We start from the raw sequence: 5,699 nt of genomic DNA, 5'->3' as shown, positions 1-5,699 counted from the left end.
AATCCTCTTTTTTTTTTTTTTTTTTTTTTGGTTTGTTGAGAGACAGAGTCTTGCTTTGTAGTTCAGGCTGGCCTCAAACTCACTATGTAGCCCAGGCTGGCCTACAAGTTGTGGCACTCCTCCTGGCTCAGCCTCCCGAGTGCTGGGATTACAGACGTGCACCACCATGCCTGGCTTCTTTCTTCATAATTTTATTTTGAGAAAGGGCATTGCTAAGTTATCAAGGCTGGCCTCAAGTTCAAGATCCTTCTGCCCCAGCCACACACAAAAGTAGGATTATAATTGTGTGCCACCATGCCCTGTGCTCTTTTTTAGCTAAATTAGTCCAACTAATGAACCATCATTTTATTCTCAAAAAGCAAAGAGAATCTCATGAGGAACTATCTTTTAAAAGCCAACAGGGTCACCCTGATTCCCACGGGTGGCTTTACCTGCACAGAGGACCAGCTCCACCTGGCTCAGTACACTCCTGAGCCCTCACGAGCCTCTTCAGCTTCAGACATCTTTCCTTCCATTCTGTCTCCCCAGAGCTAAGAGCCTCTTGTCACACAAACTCCACCCCTGCCACTTCTCAGACTGAATTCCTTCTGTGTTCTTGGTGCAGAGAACTCATACTCTGGCAAATTCATTCTAACATCCTTACAGTAGAATTTACTCAGAAAGGAAGGCCTCGGAGAGAGTGCGGTCCAAGTATCACTGTACATGGACAAGCTAAGGCCTAGGATGGCTCCATCACACAAGTGGGCAGCTGCAAATGCCTCTCAGCGGTACCACCTCACTTCAAATCCAGTCCTTTCACTGCTAAACTGATGTTACCTTTATCAATTTCAAGGCAAAGCACGATAAAACATGCCCTCCTTTCTTCTGTCCACCTACTAGACCAAACACGAGGCCCCATCATACTAGATAAGCACTCTGCTTCTGAGCCATCCTCCCAGTCCTTTTTGACTCTGAGGCAGAGTCTCACTAAGTTGTTGGCTTCAAACCTGTGATCTTCCTGCCTCAGCCACCCAAGTGGCTGGGATTGTAGGCATGCCCACTACCCTGCCCCCAAAATGCATTAAGTACCATCAAGGAAAAAAGTGCTGCTGATTATAAAAGCACGTGAATAACTGTTCCCTTTGAATGTTACTCCATCAAAAAGCTTTTCTTAGACTTTGCCTCAGCTCCACAAAAATCCCAGCCCAAATCAAGATAGAGTGGGTTGGGTACAGCTCAGTGGCACAGCACCTGCCCATACATGATACAATGGTAAAAACGGACCCACGTCTCCAAAGTACTACAGGTACCGATGTCCCAGCCAAGCACCACACACAGAGGTCCGCTTTACTCTGCAGCATATCTGACCAGCTGGGAGCAGGGGCCTGAGCACAGATGCAGTGGTGACAGCATAAGGAGCTGAGGTGGGGTCAGGATGCAGAGAAGGATGGCCACCAAGTGCTCAGCCCCGCAGTGGCTGAGCTCCCTTCCCCAGGGACAGGAGGGAGGCCCAAGTGAATATCTGCTTACAGATTATCAATTTTATGGATTAATCTCAAGGAGGATTATTTACAGAAAAATGAGTAACATGTAACAGAGCAGAGAGCCTCAGGACTCAGCATGACCTGAAGCCCAGCACAGGGGCTTCACCTGGGACCATCTGAAACACAGACCCACACCATCAAACCTGTACATCAAAGACCCTCAGAGGCCAGGAATTTAGCTCAATGGCACCGCACTTGCCTCACAAGCACAAAGTCTTGAGTTCAATCCCCAGTACTGACCAAAAAAAAAAAAAAAAAGACCCTCAGGCCCCTGCTCTGTGCATTCAATATGGAGAACCCTGTGTAAAGGGGGAAAAGCAAAGCTTTGGAGTTAAAAAAAAAACAAAAAAAAAAAAACTTGAGCTCAAAGTCCAATGCTCCTACTTACTGGCTGTATGAACATGAACAATTGTCTGCTAAATCACCATAGTACCACGTCGTCTGTAAACAACCTAGCTCTGAATCTGAAAATAAGAATCAAGAGATACTAAAATGATCATGATCTGATACCAAGAGCATAACCCAAATTATCTGTCCAATTTATAAACTGAACCAAATCCAGAGAACCAACTGTGTTCTTTAAATACTTGGGTGGGACCATAGCGCTGGAGTCTAACAGCAAATGTGGTTTGGTGGAGATTTCACACCAGTTGTTTCAGTAGGCAAGTGAAGTCTATCACCTGCACATCAAGAGGCAAGAACACAGTATACCTGTCCTCTGCTCATCCTGGAGCAAGTCTTCTGGGCTCAGTGAGAGCAAGATGCAATCAAAGAAAAGCTTTAAGGATTCACAGAACTCACATCAAGTATTACAACTGATCTGTGGTTAGCTGACCAACAACTGAGGTCAGTAAGGCTGCTTTAAGGATTGAGAGCAGTGGTTCTCAAACAGGAGTAATTTTTGCTGCCCCACACCCTGGGGGTGACTTCTGGCAATGTCTGGAAATGTGTTTGGTTGTCACCACTAGGGAGGGAGAGAGTGAGCTGCTTGGACCTAGTGCAAGTCAGGGATGCTGCTAATCTTACAATGCACAGGACAGCCTCCCCCAGCCAAGAATGATCCAGCCCAAAATGTCATGAGTGCCACTGCTGAGACGTTGTGACTGAGTCAATGCCCAGGAGATAGCAAAGCTGCAGTACTTCAAGAATAACTTACAGTTCTTCATCCCAGGGCAATGAGATCTTCCCCCAAACAGTACTTCTACCCTTACACTTTGACAGCCTGGGAGGTGGGGACAGAGAGCAACCACAAGGGATGGAGGGAGGGAGGGAAGCAGGTAGCTTTCTCCCAACAGTTTGGCTTCAAAGCTATAGTGCGTATGGCTAGACAAAAGCACAGCCAACTATTATTGGTTTTGGCATCCAAATCAGGACCAAAAGACTTGAATATTTCTAAACAAAGACACAGATCAGCACCAGCCTCTGGGAGTGTGAGAAAAGCATATCTAATTATGCAAAAAAAAAAAAATAGGTCAACCAGAGGTAGTATGTGACATTACAATTTTCATTTCTGTTGATGTTTTCAATTAAAACAGCCCCAACACTATTTCTTCATGCTTCTAAATTTCAGTACTAATGGGAGACCTTATAATCCCACTTTAGTTGTGCATGGACATGAAGACTAATTTTCAAATTATTAATTACTGGTACATCAACCACAATGAACAGAGCCTCGTGCCTGGCATAGAGCAGGTGTTCAACAAATGTCTTATAAATGAACAAATGAATGAATGTGACATAGGACATAATTTAGCCTTGCTAGTCTACTTTCAGAATATGGAATAAAGACCCAAGAAGTTTATAGATCAAAACTAATGAAAATTCAACATATTTAATAATATTAAGGAATTACAGCTAGAGAGGAATTAGAAAACTTCTTAATTTAATTAAATTCTTAATTTAATCCTGTTTCCTAAAGCAAAAAAAAAATCCATCAGTCTCCATCAATCAAGGTGGGAGCAATGCTCAACAACACTCGTTCAAGTCTTGCATACCCTGCACTGATTGGTACCTCGCTGGTTCTTTTGACTATCTCACCACCTTTCTTCTCACAATGAAAAAGAATAGCAGTCATGGACTAGTGCCTGCCACCTACGAAATTCAGCATTTTTAATATATGTACTTAAAATATTATGCTCTTTAAGAAAATATTAGGCCTGGCTGTACTGAATCCACTAAGAATGAATCTTATTTCAGGGTACCACACAGACAAGAAAGTGAAACAACAGCTCCTGTTAGCCCTTCATAATCTTCTCCTTTAACTTAAAAAAAGAACCCCATTATAGAATCACAGAATCAAGACAATGAAAGCTGAGAAGAGGCATGGCGGGAGCTCAGTGGTTCCACCACCTGCCTCACAAGCACAAGGACCTTACTTAGTTCAATACCTGGCACCCAAAAGAACAAAAGAAAAGAGGCACTGGCACTGTGGCCCATACCTGTTGCCTCGGCACTCAAGAGGTGGTAGATGAGCTGAGTCCAAGAGTTGGAGGCCTGGGCAACAGAGCAAGACCCCATCTCAAAACATGGCCCAGCCATCTTCCCCCGACGCCTGTCAACTTCCCACCTGGAGGCCCTGTGGCTGCTTCCTGCACTTGCCACGGCTGAATCCTCCAGATTCACGCAGTGCACGCACTCACCCCATTCAAATTTCCCCCCAGATGTCACTGTTACTTCTTCAAAGAGCCCTTGCCAGCCACTCTGTAAATAAATGAGCTATGCCCTTTATGAAGAACAGAGTGACAAAAATCCAACGCCAGGACTGGTTGTAAAAACAGTCCTAGAAATGACTCAATCGGCAGTGTGAAGAGAAGCAATGTTTTGAGTGAGCTTGACTGCTGTGAATAACTGAAAGATGTCACTTTCATAACAGACCAAGTTTTAAACATCAAAAGGACAGCTCTTAACATTCTCATTGCCACATCATACTCTAAGATGCTACCTTACTTATTATGTTCCAGAATCTAAAGGAGTAACTCAAACCAAAATGTTTGGTGGAATGATGATATATCTGGAGATTTCTGCTTCTAGGAAGGCTGAGTAAGCTGCAAAGCACTCTGGCCTGCTACCGATGACAACTATAATTCTGGACAAATGCAACTTCCTAGAGAACAGAGTCAACAAACAGAAAGCACACTGCTGCCCCAGGGAGTTAGTGTCGCTCTGACCTTGAGAGCAGGCTGGAGCATCCCGAAGGACAGCTGCGACTCTCAGACAAAACCCACAACTGTCTAGCCTGAAGATGAAAGGTCTGGGGCAAACACTGCCCCTGAAAACAGGAGGAAATTCCACAAAGGACAGCGCCAAAGATGGGGAGCTCTGTGCACTGTGTATAATAAGCCATCACGTCTGCGGCCCCTCCTACACTACACACAGGCACAGGCTGTAGGCTGACTGGCTAAATATAAAAGAAGTCAGTCCCAGCAAATTAACTGCTAAAACACTTTTCAGAATAAAAATCAAGGAAAATCATGCCAAAGAACATCAGAATCACACTGCTGACACCCAAACAAAGAAAAATATCTTAAAAGCAGACAGAGAAAAACCACATTACAAATAGGGAACGAAAAATCTGAAAAGCCTCTGACCTGACACCAGAAATGGCAAAACGCCTTTAAGGTGCTGTGAAAGTGGTAATCTCCAAGCTAGTGGGGAACTCTTCCAAAGACAGGACATTAAAGCCCTTGGCACAGAACTATTCCCCATGTGACTTCCGTTGGGTGTCTTCGCAGCTATGTGGTTATGCTCTAGGAGCTAAGGTACCTGACTCAACAGTTTAGATGGTGGACAGGGGATAGGCAGACAGCAGCTAGCCACTAACATACCTCACTTCAGCACTCCTACACCACCCATTCAGATGAGCCACTCCTCACATCTCTCTGCAGGTCCTGTCTCCTTACCCAGCCCAGCCACTACTCCATCTGAGCTGAAAATCTCTCAACCCCAGAGCATGTGGGACCTGAGTGCCCAAGGATGGGGACATAAAGATCACCTTTGTTCTACACCAGACCCCTTGTTATGGAAGTCATTATTTAAAAAGAATGAAGAATAGGGCCTGGGATTTAGCTCAGTGGTTTGGTGGCCCGCCTTGCAAGTGCAAAGACCCGAGTTCAATCCCTGGTACCAAAAAAAAAAAAAAAAAAACCACCACAAAAAAAAAAAAAAGAGAATGAAGAA

At 44.6% G+C, this 5,699-nt stretch overlaps 1 protein-coding gene across 4 annotated transcripts in view; it reads right to left on the bottom strand.

Annotated features, from left to right (window-relative positions):
* Extl3 (exostosin like glycosyltransferase 3) overlaps positions 1 to 5,699 on the bottom strand; it is an 86,290-nt gene that overhangs the window by 13,373 nt on the left and 67,218 nt on the right. The window lies entirely within an intron of this gene.

Source organism: Fukomys damarensis, unplaced genomic scaffold, assembly GCF_012274545.1.
Source record: "Fukomys damarensis isolate Sample0158 unplaced genomic scaffold, DMR_v1.0_HiC HiC_scaffold_18, whole genome shotgun sequence".
Classification (NCBI taxonomy): Eukaryota; Metazoa; Chordata; class Mammalia; order Rodentia; family Bathyergidae; genus Fukomys; species Fukomys damarensis.
The sequence above is the reverse complement of the archived record's forward strand: the minus strand, read 5'-3'. Positions and strand labels throughout refer to the sequence as shown.